General features: G+C 42.6%; 1 protein-coding gene across 6 annotated transcripts in view; it reads left to right on the forward strand.

Moving 5' to 3' along the window:
* Nucleotides 1–19,949, forward strand: part of LOC132142247 (sorbin and SH3 domain-containing protein 2-like) — a 65,166-nt gene continuing 45,217 nt past the window's right edge. For 2 of the 6 annotated variants that reach the window (XM_059551970.1, XM_059551971.1), the window contains exon 1: nt 12–278. The gene's annotated coding sequence lies outside the window, so the exon portion shown is untranslated. Of the gene's footprint in view, nt 279–13,964; nt 14,438–19,949 lie in introns of those variants that run through there. The other 4 variants (XM_059551967.1, XM_059551966.1, XM_059551969.1 and 1 more) reach the window with 4 other exon arrangements.

Raw genomic sequence — 19,949 nt, forward strand, 5'->3', positions numbered from 1 at the left:
GGGAAAAGATTACTGTCACATTCACAAGCTGGCTTCTACTTATGAAGAAACACATAACTGGATACATTAGGATATTTCTTGTGCTCGTGTCAGAGTCTACTAATGTAGATTGAATAACCACAATGGCTGCAGTATGTTTCAGAAAGACAAACAAAGAGAGCTAATGACTGTGTAACAGCATTTTTGAAGTCATCCCTCAATTTGAGCATCATATATACACACATACAATATATAGTACATGCTCTGTGGATTTGGATTGTATTGCAACTTTAAACAAGGTAAGAGATCTGGGAGTTTGTGTATGTGTATGTACAGAAGATCTATCTGTATGTCTGTCAGTTTATCTAGCCATCATTTAATGTGGATTTATGGAATTTCATTTAAAATTAGAATAAAAGAAGTGTGTGTGTGTGTGTGTGTGTGTGTGTGTGTGTGTGTGTGTGTGTGTGTGTGTGTGTGTGTTTCCACTTTTCCTAGGGTATTACACTGCGGTACAAGCCTCAATTCTCATTTGCTGACAAATGATGTTTAGAGGTCATGTTACTCTGTTGTATGAGTTTAAGGTTGTGTAGAGTGTTGATGGCATGCTGAAAAAAGGAATCGCTGTAAGTTACTAGCAATGGGCAATTTAATTTCAGTTCTACTGGGTGAGTAATGGTGCAGAAATAGATACAGGACATGTAGACGTGGCAGATCTACAGTCAATATCTAATAACTGAAAATGTCTCAGCAGGGCATCAATCATCTGATAAAATGTCTTTTCAGTAGAAGGTCAGGAAGACGTTACAGTATGGGCCATAAAACATTTATAGCTTTATATGTGGATAATTGGTAGAGTCAGTGCTTTGTGATGATGGCGTTGTGTGTGTGTGTGTGTGTGTGTGTGTGTGTGTGTGTGTGTGTGTGTGTGTGTGTGTGTGTGTGTGTGTGTGTGTGTGTGTGAAAACAATAGTTCATTGCATTTTCTTTTCTTTCACATCAGGGGCTGCACTGCAAGCCAATCGCTGACTCAGCCACACACACACACACACACACACACACACACACACACACACACACACACACACACACACACACACACACACACACACACACACACACACACACACACACACATAATGTGCCCCCTGGGGCAGCAGGGCATCAATACTACACTCAGATCAGCAGCATAGCTCAGCACAGAACAGAGCAGAGCAGAAACACAGCCTCTAATACAACACAAAACAGCACAAGTAACATTAAACTGTGAAGGAAACACCAGGCAAATTTCATTGGCTTTTCCTGAAATGGCCTGAGCCAAGGATAGGCATTTGAGTATCATTACATTACATTTCTGTTAAGATTAACTTCACTTACTTTGAGTTTGGGGTTCCACAATGATGTGTAAAAAAATATATATAATAATAATTGTATAATTAACCAATATTAATTATAATAATTATAACAATAATAAAGGGCATTATTTTAGTTATTAATAGTAATTATTTGATTATTTATATATTAATTTATAATATATGGCAACAAGTTTACATGTTTTATCAGTTTTCATATTACTTACATTATTATTATTATTATGTATTTAATAATTATAAGTTATATTATTTTTAACTGATTGCTACACGTTTACATATTTGATCAGTTTTCATACTATTAACAATATTCATATGTATTATTCTTATTGATGTTGCTGTTGATTTATTTAATAATTATATATAATTATAATTATCATTAATTATATTTTAACATTAATATTAAAAACATTCACATTTTGATCAATTGTCATAAAACTATGAACCCAAAGAAAACTATAATATAATATAATATAATATAATATAATATAATAATAAAGGGCACTATTATTATTATTATTATTAATGTTGTATTTAATCATGAGCAATTATTAATATATTAATCATAATGTCACGATCGGTGTTACAGAACACACAGGAGAGAGAACCAATTGCGGGTATGTATTTATTAAAGGGGCAATCCAAAGAATAAACAGTCCAGGCAGGGGTCGATATCCAACAAATCCAAACATAAACAAAACACGAAGGCAAGGCAAGGCAAGATGACGGACATGAATTAACATCAACATTAAACAAGGACTCCGTAACACAGACTCAGACAGACCGGGTATAAATACACAGAAGGATAATGAGGGAACAGGAGACAGGTGGGGAACAATCAATTACTAACAAGGAAGAAGGTGACCAAATAAGGGAACAGGAAGTGATAAGGTGACAGACACCGTGAGAAAGGGGGACATCTAGTGGAAACCCAGGGACACAACCCAGACACTGTGACAGTACCCCCCCTCTACGGAGCGGCTCCCAGACGCTCCACGACAGACACAAAACAGAGACCAGGAGGGAGGCGGACAGGTGGAGGCTCAGGGGGAGGGACGGAGGGCCAGAAAAAAAAAATCATGGGGAACAGATACCAGAAGTGTAGACACAAAACAGAGAGACCAGGAGGGAGGAGGACCGGAGGAGGTTCAGGGGGAGGGACGGAGGGCCAGGCTCACAGAGAGGAACAGGGACAGGAGTGAACACAAAAACAAAAAACAACATGAAGCCCCTCCAGGGCAGGGCAGAAGACCACACCGTCCGTTTGGTGGAGACTGGAGTCCCCCAGGGCGGAGCAGAGGACCACCACAACCGTGTGGTCAGGGCGGAAGCCTCCCAGGGCGGAGCAGAAGACCATCACAACCGTGTGGTCAGGACGGAAGCCCCCCAGGGCGGAGCAGAAGACCACCACGTCCTTGTGGACGAAGCCAGAGTCCTCCAGGGCGGAGTGGAAGACCCCCACAACCGTGTGGTCAGGGCGGAAGGCCCCCAGGGCGGAGCAGAAGACCACCACAGCCATGTGGTCAGGACCAGAGCCCCCCAAGGCGGAGCAGACCTCCGTGCGGCTGGATCAATGGGACAACGAAACTCTGGTGATCCCCTGGTGTCCTTACTGGACTCCAGAAGATTGGTGCTGGCCTGACACTGCTCATGAAGATCATTGGTGACTTGCATTTGCTCATGAAGATCAATGGTGACTTGACTCAGTCCTTGAAGATCAGAGGTGACTTGACTCAGTCCTTGAAGACCACCGGTGACTTGACTCAGTCCTTGAAGACCACCGGTGACTTGACTCAGTCCTTGAAGACCACCGGTGACTTGACTCAGTCCTTGAAGACCACCGGTGACTTGACTCAGTCCTTGAAGACCACCGGTGACTTGACTCAGTCCTTGAAGACCACCGGTGACTTGACTCAGTCCTTGAAGATCACCGGTGACTTGACTCAGTCCTTGAAGATCACCGGTGACTTGACTCAGTCCTTGAAGATCACCGGTGACTTGACTTGACTCTGAAAGGTCAACGGTGACCAGCCTAGTCTCTGGAGGATCCGCGGTGACTAGCCCTGACTCAGGAGGATCCGCGGTGACTAGCCCTGACTCAGGAGGATCCGCGGTGACTAGCCCTGACTCTGGAGGATCAGCGGTGACTAGCCCTGACTCTGGAGGATCAGCGGTGACTAGCCCTGACTCTGGAGGATCAGCGGTGACTAGCCCTGACTCTGGAGGATCAGCGGTGACTAGCCCTGACTCTGGAGGATCAGCGGTGACTAGCCCTGACTCTGGAGGATCAGCGGTGACTAGCCCTGACTCTGGAGGATCAGCGGTGACTAGCCCTGACTCTGGAGGATCAGCGGTGACTAGCCCTGACTCTGGAGGATCAGCGGTGACTAGCCCTGACTCTGGAGGATCAGCGGTGACTAGCCCTGACTCTGGAGGATCAGCGGTGACTAGCCCTGACTCTGGAGAGTTCACTGGCACCTGACTCGATTCCGGAGGGTCAACTGGCACCTGACTCGACTCCGGAGGGTCAACTGGCACCTGACTCGACTCCGGAGGGTCAACTGGCACCTGACTCGACTCCGGAGGGTCAACTGGCACCTGACTCGACTCAGGAGGGTCAACTGGCACCTGACTCGACTCCGGAGGGTCAACTGGCACCTGACTCGACTCCGGAGGGTCAACTGGCACCTGACTAGACTCCGGAGGGTCAACTGAGACTCTCATCCTGTGCAACGGCGCTGGGCAAGCAGCCATCTTGGGCCATGACTCTGGACAGGCGGCCCTCTTGTACTGTGGTGCTGGGCTGGCGGCCATCTTGTACTGTGGCGCTGAACCGGTGGCCAATTTGGGCATTGGCGCTGGGCTGGCGGCCATCCTGTACTGTGGCGCTGGACCGGTGGCCAATCTGGGCATTGGCGCTGGGTTAGCGGCCATCTTGTGCTGTGGCGCTGGACTGACGGCCATCTTGTGCTGTGGCGCTAGGCTGACGGCCATCTGGTGCTGTGGCGCTAGGCTGACGGCCATCTTGAGTTGTGGAGCTGAACCGGTGGCCAATTTGGGCATTGGCGCTGGGCTGGCGGCCATCTTGGGCTGTGGTGCTGGAACGGTGGCCAATTTGGGCATTGGCGCTGGGTCAGCGGCCACCTTGTGCTGTGGTGCTGGACCGGTGGCCAATTTGGGCTGTGGCGCTGAACCGGTGGCCAATTTGGGCATTGGCGCTGGGCTGGCGGCCATCTTGGGCTGTGGCGCTGGAAAAGTGGCCAATTTGGGCATTGGTGCTGGGTTAGCGGCCATCTTGTGCTGTGGCGCTTGGCTGTTAGACATCCTGGGCAGTGGTGCTGGACTGGTGGCCATCTTGGGTTGTGGCGCTTGGCTGGTTGCCATCCTGGGCAGTGGTGCTGGGCTGACGACCACCCCGCCGGAAGAGACAGAAGTGGCTGGGGCATCCCACCGAAGCCGATGCTGCAGGTAGCGCACGAATTCCCAGAATTCCAGTGTCTCTAACTGTGCCATCTCCTCATGAGACACTGGATCATCCAGCCCGCCATTGAAATAGTCCTTGAGGGCCGCATCGTTGTAGCCCATGCCCTCGGCCAGGGACCAGAACACCTGAGCCAGGGCACCCACTTCATTGCCCTCTTGGCGGAGGGCGATCAACCGAAGGTACTTGGTTCGCCGCTCCGCCATCTTGGCTGGGGAACGGAAAAATGACATACCGCTGGTTCCTAGTGTGACGGAGTCCTTCTGTCACGATCGGTGTTACAGAACACACAGGAGAGAGAACCAATTGCGGGTATGTATTTATTAAAGGGGCAATCCAAAGAATAAACAGTCCAGGCAGGGGTCGATATCCAACAAATCCAAACATAAACAAAACACGAAGGCAAGGCAAGGCAAGATGACGGACATGAATTAACATCAACATTAAACAAGGACTCCGTAACACAGACTCAGACAGACCGGGTATAAATACACAGAAGGATAATGAGGGAACAGGAGACAGGTGGGGAACAATCAATTACTAACAAGGAAGAAGGTGACCAAATAAGGGAACAGGAAGTGATAAGGTGACAGACACCGTGAGAAAGGGGGACATCTAGTGGAAACCCAGGGACACAACCCAGACACTGTGACACATAATATATTATAACAAGTTATAACATATCTATATAATAGATTATAAGAATATGTTTAATTATTTCTCATAAAATTATGAAATTATTTTACCCAATATATCAAATTTAGGAATGTTTTTTAAGTTGACAAGTATATAAGTATATAATACAAAATATAAGGGTAAACATTGCCAGACAATAGTTACAGTATGTTCTTATTAAAATTAGTCTGATTTACAGAGAACAAGCATTTTATATGACTGTTATATTTTTTACTTTTTCTGTTAAGAATTATTTTCTCCTTCCTCATTTTGAGGAGGTCAGACACACCAGATGCTATGAAACATGTTCTTTTTCTCTGATTAGTTAAAGGAAGTTGAACAGTCTTGTTTACCCTCCCAGGGATTTCCACTTTGTTTGCTGTGGAATGTGTGGGAAGGCATTCTTTGATCCATTGCATTTTGTCCCGCCAGACTTCTGCATCTGTGAAAAACATATACTTCCTCTATTCCTTTTTGGTTATAATGGCAATGTGAATATGATAGGATAATGTTTTTAGTCATATGACAGAAGATATAGTGTTGCTACCAAAGAAGGGAAAGAAAAGAAAGCAGATTCCATTTAGTCCAGCTGCTCAGAAGACCCCTAATCCTGTTCATAAGGCTTAAGTTTTTAATCCTAATATTCAACTACATCATAGTCTCTTCATAGTAAATGTAATTTTACAGACCGTTGACTAAACACCATAAAGTCTGGTTCACAGCTTATTCTGGCCAAAATCCATGACAGGAATTGACCATCTGACTAGTCAGCCTTAATTTTATTGTTATTCATGAAAATAATTTCTTCTACAGAAATTGCATGAAAAGACATATTTCAAGCAGTGTTGCATCAGTGCATCTTGGTTATGGAAGCCCATTTCGGACATTGTATATCTTATTATGCATCTTTATCTTTTAATTGTGACTTTTGCTGTATAGATTTTTGCTGTAGGACACTTTATATCTCACAATGTTACTATATCTCTTGATCTTATAAGAGCTGTGACTTTATGCAGTATTTTAGAATTGCAACTTTAGCATGCCTTTATGATTCGCAATTGTGACATTTTCCCCCCTCATAATTCTGACTTTATATCTCATGACAGCTATTTCTTGTAATTGCATTTGTGTGATTTTTCATAATTTTTTACTGTATATCTCTCACTAATAACTATATATCTTGCAATTTCACTATATATCTTGCAGTGTGACTTTATATCTCAGAATGCTACTTGATATAGTGTGAGATTATATGTGTGTTTTTCTCATAATTTTATTTATGCATTTAGCAGACGCTTTTATCCAAAGCGACTTACATTGAATTCAAGCTAACAATTTTTTCCTAACGTGTTCCTTGGGATTCTAACCCCCAACCTTGCACTTGCTAATGCAATGCGTCACCACTTGAGCTACAGGAACACTAATTTATAATTTAATTTAACTAATTTAATAACACTAATAATTGTTACTTTTTATCTCACTATGTGGATTTTATCCTTTAATTTATCATGACTTTATGCATTATTATAGCTTATTGCAATGTGTAGCCTATAGAAGTGTGCAATCAAAAGTTAAAACTGCAGACTAATTCGCAGACATAAATCAGAAAGAAAACAAAATAAATGAATATAAAGTTTGAATTCCACTAAAATGTAATTCCTCTAATCCAATGATTATTTCATCCTCAAAAGTACTTGTTGCATCAACCCTGTACTTTTCAAAGACTATTTTCCAGACAGACTAATAAAAAAACTTGTCTTAACTTACATTTAAAATCTGTCTGACAGGAAAGTTATTCCAGGATCAAGAAGGATGTTGATGTGGGAACACATCCTACTTGACAAAAACACAGTAAGCCTTCTGTCTCCATCTGTGATTTAAGAGAGATAAGATGTTCTAACAGACATGCAAATCAGAGAGACACTCACACAATACTTTAATACAGCAGATATAATGCCGTGTTTTCTGTTTTGTGTGCTTTTGCAAGTATGTGGGTGTATTTACATCCATATTGTGACAGCTCCATCTCCTAATGCCAGTGTACCACAGTGCCAATCCACGGCATCTGTACTGCTAATGAAAGAGTGGCAGAGAACAGGGAAAAGCTTCTTTTTTCTTTAGTAAATTAATATAAGTACAACTCACTAAAAATGCCCTTAACAATGTGCTATGACCAGGCTGAGTGTGTGCGTGTCTCTCTCTGTCTGAGTGTGTAGGTGCTAGCCGTCATAAGTGTGGGAGAGATGCTGATTGCTAAGTGCCTCTATTATTATGCTCTATTATTCTGCAGAGGTGGCTTTGATGCCTTGTGAGTGAAGTATGGTAAGTGTGTGTGTGTGACCCACACCCCAGCACAGTAGACCATTTATTCCATTCGTTTATTTTTACATACATCACATACACAAGATTTATGTGTAGGCTACATACTTTAATGACCACAAAAGGTCATTGAAAGTTTTTCTTCACAACTTTGCTTTTCTACGTAACAGTGAAAGTTATAAATATCTTTAAATTTGAGTTATTTTATTTCTACTTCCTTACATTTAAATTAGAATTGCAATTCTACACCCTGCTTGCCACTTTAATTCAAATTTGGGAATTGAATTCGTTGTTCTTGGTTTGGATTAGCCTATGACTTTATATTAAAAACAACATAAGTCTATAGTGTGCCCTTAATATATTGCAAGGTAAATGTGTTTGTGCATGTGTGCATTGATGTGTGAAAGTGGGAATCATTCCCCTTCCCCCCCAAACACTCTCATCTCTCAGCTGTGAAAGTGATGGAGATGTTAGACATGACAGAACCTCACCTCTGTTCCAGTCTTCTCACTTCTGCTGTCTCCTTCCCTCTTCTCTCTTCTTTTCCCTTTCAGCCTGTTTCCCTTTCAGCATCTCTCTCCCATTGCATCCCATCATAATGTCTCTCTCTTATTCTCTCTAAATCACTTTCTCAGTACTAGACACTGCATTTATTGTTATTTCACATTCAGACTGGATGCTTGCAAAAATAGAGTGTCTAGTGAGGGTTGAGGTTGATAAGTATAAATAGCCAAAGTGAATGTTTGTGGTCAGAGGCCTCGAGGTCTTTACAGTGGCAAGAGTGTGTTTACTGTAAGAGGGTAGTTATGCAACACTAGTGGTGTGGGACTAAAGGGTCCCAACTCATAATTCAGATGGCCACTGTAGTAGAATTAACAATATCAGAACACAAAGACAGAAATTTACCATCTGATAAAAAATATTTTTTATTTGAACACACTCTCCGTGTTCATTTAGCACCTGACTCACTAAAGAAATTATGCAAATCAAGTAACACTGACAACTAAGGCAACTATGGAAGCTGTTTCCACCTCAGAGTAAAACAAAAAAAGTAATTATCACCTTTATATTTTACAATTGTAACTTTATTTCTCCTAAATGCAACTTATTTTTCAGGATACCTCACAGTGTTACTTCATAACTCACTTTATTTTAAACTTCTAAATCTTACAAAATGTTTTGCTGGAAAAGCAGGTAAATACCTTAAAGGTGTCAAATGATGTTGCTAAAAACAACATTATTTTGTGTATTTGGTGTAATGAAATGTGTTTATGCAGTTTTAATTAAGCTTTCTGATCGTTCTGAAAATTAGTTCTACCAGAAAGACTCGGGAGATAAAATGTACGAAGCATGCATTTATTGACAACTCAGCAAGCATAATTATAAATTTCTTTGGTGGAAGGCCCCGTCCATGGTTCGTAATCCGAGGGTAGCGGACCTGCATTTCCTGCCTGAAGACGAAGGCAGGGGCGCAGCCGACCCCCCTGGAAGGTAAGGACAGGACCATCCTGGTGGTGGTGGGGAGGGTGGAGGTTGTTATCACGTCGGCATCTGTGAACTCAAACATGTGTAAGTACGATCTTTTATACCAAAGTATAAAGACGTGATTGGATAATGAGGAAGGTAATTAGTGACGAAGTAATTGAGTCTTCTTGGCAGAACTTAGGCTGAAGCTTTCATTTATGCACATAGTGACGTAGACATGTGGGGGCGTGTTTGAACAGTGTGTTTAGGAGGGAGTGGATGAGTCTTACCTTTTATAAAGTATATCTCTTTGGGTTTGGGATTTTAGTTTTAGCAACTTTAGGGATCATATCTATTCACAAACAACTTGTAACACTCCAAAGAGAAAGGATAACTTGAAATGGCATCATATGACCCCTTTAGAAAATAACAGTGCAAAACCTGCCAAGATATTTGCATTGTGCAGTTGTGTATTTAACCTTCATTTTTATTCTGAGAGAGCAAAAATGAAGGGAGAGAGCGAGAGAGTGATCCACTCCAATACAGCTAGTGCGAGATCAATGCTGCACAGTTTAATTCTGCTTGAATGCAGAGCCAGTAACGTGATAGACAAAGGGGAGGACAGAAACAAATGCTGAGAATAAGACAAAAGACACCAAATTAATCAACTGAGGACAGAGGTAGTGCTTAACCGAAACATGATTTTTGTAATGAACAGTACCAAATTATTCTCAGATTATCTTTTATTTTAACTTCTTTAATAATCTGTCATATTAACTGAATTGCAGCTGGTTTAATTAATAAACTGCATTTCTGTGTGTTTAAATACAAAAATATTTTTAAATCATGTTCATTGACTCCAGTCAGATTATGTTGAGCAGGATGCTGCATAGGGGCTGCCATGTTGAGATCACAAGGCAAGCTGAATTTTGAAAAGAAAAAAAAAACCTGTTACTTGAAATTGTCAGAAAAAAAATAATAATTACTGTGAAAATCACATTTCTGCAATGCCATTGTCCACTGAAAACTGCTTGTGTGTAAAGTCCGAGATTGCTGCCATACATACAAAACTGAGTGCACATTCAGTAAAGATTCCTTCATCTCATGATCAAAAGTGAGCTGAAGTGCTCTTGAATCAATTAATTACTCTCAGAAAAATGACTTCATGCTGGAATGCTCCTGTCTAGAATGCTATGTGGCTAAAGCTAAGCATACAGAGATAAAGTCCCACTATCAAGTCCAGGGAATGTAAAGTGAACAGTAGTGGGAGATAAGGGTGTTATTTCTTGCTGTGTATTTCATCACATATGCAGACACAACAAAGTGTGGCTGTGTGTGTGTATGTGTGAATAGAAGGCGCATGCAAGCCACGTTCTGTGGTATTTTTGGTAATCACATGTGAGATAATTAGAGGCTAGTGCAAGACGTCATGCTGTAAGTGGTTGGGTTGTGACATGTGATGTGTTGTGTGTGTATGTGTGTACTCATGCATGTGTTTTCAGGGCGTATACTGAGCCACAATGTAAATAAGGTAAACTAGTTTGGTTTTAACCTAGCCACCAATAAAGAGGCATAAATGTCTACTTAAGTCTTGCTGGCAATCAACAGCTACAATAAACTAGAATTTACCAGCTAGAACTAGGAATTAAGCAGATGCTTTTATTCAAAGCAACTTTCAAATGACGGAAAACACAAGCAATGACAAGCAATTGAAGTCTTCTCACTGCGGTTGACTGAACTTTTGAAAACATCCCCTCAATGTCATGGTGAATTTTCAAGCTCAGATAACCAAGAGACATGCATAACTGCTAAGACTAAAAAACACATACACACAACAGTCATATTCTATTGCGAAGTTCATCTGAGTGAAGAGATTATATTTGGACATCTTTGATCTGCAGCAGTCTGAGGTGTTACTGATAAGGGGGGGTATTTGAGACTGAGTCTCCACGCCAGCATAGCAGTACAGTGGGGCATTTGTGACAGAGCTAAAATATCACCATAAATGCCCTCTATTCTTATTTCTCCGTATTGCATTTATGAAATTATTATTATTATGAGGCAATTTTTTCATATTTAAAATATTTTAGAATACAGTTCTTGTAAAAATAGATAAGTTCTGTGCTGTTTTCTGTAAAATGCATGGTAAAGATACTTTAATAACATAAAAACCCTGACAAAGCCGCCCTACGTCTACAGTCTTTCTGAATCACACCAGACCATAGCTAAATGTCTTTTGTGGAAAAACATTTAAAAATTTCATGAGAGCGTGGCATCTCACCATAAAGCCCCTAGACTCACCATGTACCAGTGGCTGCCAAAACAGTGCAGTTGTAATTTATATTATATTATATTATATTATATTATATTATATTATATTATATTATATTATATTATATTATATTATATTATATTATATTATATTATATTCCCTAATTATGGCTGACTAAGAGGGAGACTGACAGCAACTCGTTATACATTAGTGTGAAGATCAGAGTGTGAACACTGTGTAGTGTTATGTGATAAATTTAGCACGTGTAAAAAACAGAAAAATTAATTACTTTGCATGGCAAATAGATAATGAGCAATCTTGCAAATAATGAGGAAAAAAGATAATGAGATTCATTGTAATACTGGCTTTCAGACTCCTCTGTGGCTGTGACTTATATGTATAATTATAATGTGAATTATAATTATACACTGGCAAAGATGAAACCATTCAGTTAGTTCTAAATCCAGTATATATGATAAGACAAGCTATCAGAATTCCAGTGAACAGCTGCTCTGAATGAATGAATGCATTCCTGTTGCTATCAGTGCTAATTTTTTGAGGTTTTGAGGGTGAATATTTAGACGATTAGAGTTATAAATGAGTAAGTATTTGCTTTGTGAAGTTTGGTTTTGTCTGGTTTTGCATTTCTGAGGTCTGTCTGGATTGTTAGATGTGTATTTTTGAGGGATGTTGTAAGACTTGGTCTTTTAATATGTAGGTTAAATTGTAATGAAACCCACCATGCTGCCACTGAATAATATATTATTGTGTGTGTGTGTGTGTGTGTTTTATTTAGTGTACACTATGTACACTATATGCACTGCAAAAGCTATTTTGTAACATAACCTAAAAAAGAATGTGCTACACACAGTGACCACTGAATTAACTGGGTTTGCTTTATGGTAACAATGGCACGGTGTCACTTTTTATAGGGTGGGTGCATATCCAAATCATGCTGGTGATGTTTTTATTATTATTATTATTGTTATTGTTATTGTTATTATTATTATTTATATTTCAGCAAACTATGTCCAATTTATTAGACATATAAATCATAGCTATCATTGGCATTGTTTTAAATTATAGTCCAAATGGTTTAGACGCTCACAATACTATTTAAATATTTAGAAATATTAAATACATAAACTTGAAATTCTTCAGAACACACAGACCCCAAATCACAGTTTGACAAACTGGGACACATTTATAAAGTAGGACAACTAAAATACAGCAATATTTGATTTTATATGTAATCAAATATAATGCATAATAATAATATTTGTATTAGTTTTACAAATTTAGATCCCATTCTTTTTTAGGCCAGAATTTCTGTTCTGGCCTATTCTTCCCTTTAGTGTGTTTCTTAATAATATTAATAATAATAATAACAACAATTATTATTATTATTATTATTACCAACAAGATATCATTAGAATGCTTTTACATAACACATGGTCTTAACCATCTATAAACTATAGAGCTGGAAATAATATTTCTGTGGTCAAATAAAAAATGACAAATGCTATCCCAATTTACAAAATATAGAGTTTGCCAATACACTTTTCAAAGTTGCATCAAAGAGGAAGTAAATATTACTTTGAAAATTATTTTAGTAAAATCTGATTAATGACTATAAAAGGCTTTGCCACTAAACCATAGTGTTTCCCAGCACTGCAGGCCAAACACGGTATGACATGTTGTCGGAAATGATGTCAGAACTAAAAAAAATCGAATGCGATTTTCATGCGCATCTCGTCAGTAAAAACGCTCCTGTGATTATAAGTACATCTCCAGCACGTGCGTTCTTTTACTGTCTATGGTTCAGATCAGGATTGCCAGGTTTTCAAAACAAATCCTGCCCACTTGCTTCTCAAAACTAGTCCAAAACTAGCCCAATCGAGTTTCCAGGAGGGTAACGTGCGCTCAGCTGCTGTCGAATCACAACACAGGAACCGCTGGCCCAATCACAACTCCTTATGTATTTCTGAAGGAGGGACTTTATAGAACAAGGAAGCCATCAGCCCGTTTTTATGACAGTGAAATCAGCGGTATACAGATAGGTGAATTGTGTGAAAAATAGGCTACTGTGTTTTTTTACACGCGAAACATGAACACATGTTATATTGCACACTTTAAACACAATCAAAGCTTCACAAAAGCACGAAAAACGGGACCTTTAATATTCTGAAGTACTTTTTTTTATCAAACTTTGACATTTTCACATCAGTGTGCTCTTTTTGCCCTTGAGTGGCGGAAGTGACCTCAGCATATCACATCCCAGTCCGCGCTCTCCTGAGCCCGCGTGCTGATTAATGTGTTCTGGTTGCCATGACTACAGAGAATCTGTGAGGGACCAATGCGCGGCGCTGCTCTCCATCTCACAGGCTCATAGGCTGTGCTATAAAATACTCCTCGTCCCTGAGCAACAAGCAACGACTGAATGATGTGTGGATAAATTCTCTATTAAGGACTAACCTCACGTGCTCATACGCGCAAGCGTCGCGTCGGTTTGAGTATGCACAACGAATGTGATCTTGCGTTCCTGTCTCCTCCTCCTTCTCCCGGAGCCGACACAGAGAGGCGTTTCGTCATGTGTAAAGAAACAGTTTTACCGCAATGCTATTTCAATAGCTCTCTAGCTCTGCACGAGAGCCACTGACCCAAGAGGAAAGGGTGGTGCCGCGCACTGGCATAGTCCATGCGCGTTCACGCATTTATCTGGAGTCGGCTCAGCAGACAAGAACCGAGCGGAGCAGGTGTGCGCTTTCAGTCTGGACTCGGAGCTCCCCTCTCTCTCTCTCGTCTCTGACTTTGATGGACTTACATGCGGCTCGTTAACTGCAGTGGATGACTCCATATGCGCGTTTATTGCTCAGGGTAAGAGACGCTTGTTTGATCAGCGAAGACGGAATGAGTTTCCGACTACAGAGGGAGATTTTAGAGACCAAGAAACATCATTACAAATTTTTGAAACAACTAGTGATTGTAAGAGATAATATTTTAGATGCAGTTTTCAGAGGAACAGTGAATTCCAGATTAAAAACTCGGCTACAGATTTCAGAGGCAAAGGATTCCAGAGGCAGATTTCAAAGGCATATATTAGTGATGGAAGACACATTTTAGATACATAATTAAGTGGCACATTACAGAACAGATTTCAAAACATTATAGAACACTAGAGATAGCATGGACCCTTTAACGGGAAAAATGCACTCTTTATGACCAGACTGATGACCTTAAAACATAATGTACAGCTATCGTATGTTGGAACACTTTCTCATCTAGTTATTTTTTATTCTCTACTGCTTCTCAGTTTGCTGAAGGCTACCTGGCGTTGGTTACTTAAAGTTAAAGTAGCATTGCTGCACATGTGGATGGTGCTGTAGGATTCCAGCTTCCTTTTAAGATGTTTTGCTCAGTGATTCTGATGTGTTGCAATAGTTGACCCAACAAGTGTAGTCAGAAGTAATAGAATTGTGTCAGTTTTGTCCTAATTCCGAAGTGGTTGGTGTTTGGATTGAGTTTGTGTAGAGAGTGAAACTGATTACCTGTAACTCTATAGCTTGACTTCCACAACAACAAAGAGCGCTTGTGTCCCAAAAACACAAGCCAAGATCCTTTGGCTTAATTGATTAACATAACAATTAAGAGGCTTGTTATTACCAGCTCATTAGTGAGGTCCAGCGGGCGGTAGAGGTTATGACCCATCTCTGTTCTTATCACGGATGACTGGAAAGTGTGTGCATGGCTTTGCATTTATTATCCGATGATGGTTTTATGTTATTTCATAGACATTTAAGCACCGTAACCAGAATTATCTCATTTAATCCTAATTTTAACCAGTGCAAAGTCATTTTTTTTTTTTGTAGTTTAAAAACAAGTCTGTTTAGTTTGAAAATACTCTTATGTATATATATACAAATATGTATATATATACAAATATATATATATATATATATATATATATATATATATATATATATATATACATTTTTAAATATTTATATATATATACAGACTTTATAGCTCAATATCAGATTTCATGAACTCAGTGTGTGCTGTCTAAACTGCCTGGAATCAGCGTGTGCCATAGGAAAATAATCTGAATTCTTCACATAAGGTAAGGACTTCTGAGGCTAGACAGACACATGCATGTAATGTCATGGTGTCGAAAAAGGCAAGCATCCCTGTGAACCCATCGCTGAGTGTTTGTGTGATGAGGTCTGCATTCCTGAAGCCAAGGTGCCGGTGTACATTTGTATAATGTTACTGGGTAGAGATCCCTAGAATAGTGCTGGATAAAGTGCAGATTATTCTCTATGTATGCCCACATTATCTGTATGACTGAGAAGAACATACATTAGACACATGGGAAATGCTCCGATCACTAGTTTCAGAGCCCTGTGCCCCAATAGATCTCGCACTCTCTTAATAGCTTTCTCTAAGGGAGAGGTTATAGGCTAAACAGCTATTTTAGTATTACTGAGATACTATTATTATTTGTATTAATATATATATATATATATATATATGTATATATATATAGTTTTTAGAATTTTTTATTTAAGTTTTAGTTACTTCAATACATCAAGCTAAACTGCATTGACAACTACCTGAAATAAAATAAGTTAAAGTTTTTAAATTTTTTAAAGTTAAGGTTTGTTTTATTTCAGAGAATACATTTTTATGGTTTTAATTTTAGTTAACTATAATAACGTACTCGGTTACTAAACGTAACCTCGGTTCTCTCTAGAAGAGCTCTCTCGTACTGCGTCTTAGCTAAGACGCTACGGGAAAAGTCTCTTTTCACGAAATACTGAAGCAAAAAATGATCCTTAATTTTGTATTTTTGTAAAGCGCATTTGCAGCAGTACACAGCCATAGGCGAGACGGCTCGTTCGCTCATTGGCTTGTTCTGCGGCAACTGCACAGCCTATCGAGCGCAGGCTGATGCAACATCAGACCAATAAGGGCGCTTCGCACCCTTCTTGCCACTTCCCGCCGAAACCTATAAAAGGAGCTCGAAAAGGCTGACTCACCTGATTTATTTCATCGCCGAAGCGAACCAGAGTGAATCGTACACACGGCAGAGAACGCAGTACTCGTTCGCTCTTCTAGAGAGAACCGAGGTTACGTTTAGTAACCGAGTACGTTCTCTTACGAGAGCTCTCTCGTACTGCGTCTTGACTAAGACGCTACGGGAACCCAATGTAAAACGCCGTGCGCGCAGGGATCACACACCAATAAACCTGAAGCAACGCCCAGGATTTACAGTGCACAGTCACCTGAGGGACTCACAGAGAGTCCAGGACAGAAAAGGGGAAAGCCCTCCGTCCCATATCTAGCAGCATCCGTAGATGCGGCAATATGACATCACACAGCCGAGGCAAGGCCTGACCAATGTGGCAATGCGGGTCTTACGCAATACTGCCCATATAACAGTCGACAGCATTGCGCTTGTGAACTCAGAATTCCCCTTAGGGACCTGATTCGACTATACCGACAGCCTTGCTTGCAAGGCGGGAACCTCCAGGTTATAGAACCTGATAAATGTAGACGGCGAGGCCCAACCTGCCGCCATATATATATCCTGCAAGGAGATCCCAGTAGACCACGCCCACGACGAGGCGACGCCTCTTGTGGAGTGTGCTCTGACGCCCAACGAGCACTGAAGGCCCCTGGAAGTGTAAGCTAACGCTATGGTGTCAACTATCCATCTGGATAGAGTCTGTCTCGAAACAGCCATTCCCTTGGAACATCCACCGCACGAGACAAACAGCTGCTCCGTCTGCCGAAAAGCAGCAGAGCGAGACACATAAGCTCTTAAGACCCTGACAGGGCAAAGAAGACTCGAGTCTCTATCCTCTCCTGACAGCGGCAGGGCAGACAGGGCAATAACCTGAGCCCGAAACGGTGTGTTGAGGGATTTCGGCACATAACCGTGCCTAGGTTTGAGTATGACCCTTGAGTCATTGGGCCCAAACTCCAAGCATGACTGGCTCACCGAGAGTGCGTGCAAATCACCCACACGCTTCACCGAAGCGAGAGCCAACAAGAATACTGTCTTGAAAGACAGATGCTGAAGGCTAACCGATTGGATAGGCTCAAAAGGGGGACCCTTCAAGGCCTCCAAAACCGCCGCGAGGTCCCACATAGGGACTGACGGAGGTCTGGGAGGATTCAGCCTCCTAGCTCCTCTGAGGAACCGGATGACTAAATCATTCCTTCCTATTGACTGACCGAGCACCGTTTCAGAAAACGCCGCGATGGCCGCCACATAAACCTTGAGCGTGGATGGGGCTCTGCCCTTATCCAACAGCTCCTGTAGGAAGGAGAGGACCTCCGTCACCTCACAACTAAGGGGTGAATAACCTCGAGCTGTGCACCAGCTGGAGAACACTGACCACTTCGAGGCATACAGACGTCGTGTCGACGGAGCTCTAGCCTGAGTGATAGTATTTAGCACTCCCACTGCGAGATCAGCGGGTAACCGTTGAGCGCCCACACATAGAGGGACCACAACTCCGGTTGAGGGTGCCAAATCGAGCTCCTGGCCTGCGAGAGGAGGTCCCTCCTCAACGGTACCGGCCACGGGGCGATATCTGCTAACTTCATCAACTCTGGGAACCATGGTTGGTTCATCCAAAGAGGTGCTACAAGCAGTATTGAACATCTCGTTTCTCTCACCCGTTCTATCACCTGCGGAAGGAGGCAGACGGGAGGGAAAGCATAAAGCGGGCAGCACGGCCATTCCCGTGACAGCGCGCTTTCGTTCTTGGAAAAGAATGCAGGGCAGCGAGCGTTTTTGTGGGACGCGAAGAGGTCCACCTCCGCCCTGCCAAATCTCTCCCACAACAGCCGGACTGTTTGCGGGTGTAGAGACCATTCGCCCGTAGGAACATTGCCTCCGGACAGCCTGTCTGGACCCAGATTCTGTAACCCAGGCACATGCACTGCCCTCAGCGAACGCACGTTGCGCTGAGCCCAAACCAGGAGGCGTTCCGCTAGCCTGTACAGGTTTCAGGACCCGAGACCGCCCTGGCGATTTATGTAGGACACCACAGACATGTTGCCCGAACCGACTAAGACGTGGTGATCCTTGATTTGGGGACAAAAGCGCATCAGCGCGTTCTCCACTGCCAGCATTTCCAGACAGTTGATATGATGGAGCTTTTCCCGTTCTGACCATAGGCCAAAGGACGGTCTGCCCTCAAACAGCACTCCCCATCCCGAAGTGGAGGCATCCGTCGACACCATCTTCACATTCGGGGAAGTCCCCAGGCTTACACCTGATCGGTACCAGCCGTTCGCTGTCCAAGGTGCCAGTCTGTGACACAGCTCTGATTGACCTTGAGATGCCGCCGGCCAGACGCCCACGCTCTGCGCGGCACCCGCGTCTTCAGCCAGAACTGCAGGGGGCGCATGCGGAGCAGGCCTAGCTGCAGAGCCGGAGATGCTGAGGCCATGAGGCCCAGCATCTTCTGACAGTGTTTGAGCGACACGGTCGCGCCGCAGCGGAAAGAACTCGCTGCGCGCTGAATGCCCATCACGCGCTGTGGTGACAGCCGCGCCGTCATGGAACACGAGTTCAGAACTATACCCAGAAACAGAATCGTCTGACTGGGGTTCAGCGAACTCTTCGCCCAATTGACACTGAGGCCGAGCTTCTCGAGGTGATCAAGTAAATCGGCCCTGTGGTCCACGAGCTCTGCTCGTGATCGGGCCAGAACCAGCCAGTCGTCCAAATAATCCAGCACTCGCATGCCTCTGAGTCTGAGAGGAGCGAGCGCTGCATCCATGCACCTCGTAAACGTACGAGGAGCCACGGAGGACTGTAAACTGGTATGCCTGGCCCTCGAAGGCGAATCTCAAATATCACCTGTGGTTTGACGCTATCTGTATTTGAAAATACGCGTCCCTCAGATCTATTGACATGAACCAGTCCCCTCTGCGGATCTGCGCGAGGAGTTTCCTGGTCGTAAGCATTTTGAAACTGCGTTTCATCAATGCCTTGTTCAGCTGTCTTAGATCCAGTATGGGCCTGAGACCCCCGTCTCCCTTGGGCACCAGAAAGTATCTGCTGTACAGCCCCCCCTCGCTTTGAGCTTGAGACACAGGCTCTACAGCCCCTTTGCTCAGCAGTTTTGATATTTCGGCCCGAAGTATGTTTGCTACTTCTGTTTTGACCGTAGTTTCGACGCGCGCTGAAAAGCGCAGAGGGCGTCGAAAAAACTGTAGCGAGTAGCCTCTCTTTATAATGCCTAGCACCCAATCCGAAACCCCTGGAAGCGCTGACCATGCATCTGCATGAATGTCTAAGGGCTGGATGCAAAGCGCGCTCTGTTGACTGGGCAACGGCGGCGCTCGGGTGTGCTGCGCATTTGAGGCG

Source organism: Carassius carassius, chromosome 6 (genome assembly GCF_963082965.1).
Source record: "Carassius carassius chromosome 6, fCarCar2.1, whole genome shotgun sequence".
Lineage (NCBI taxonomy): Eukaryota > Metazoa > Chordata > Actinopteri > Cypriniformes > Cyprinidae > Carassius > Carassius carassius.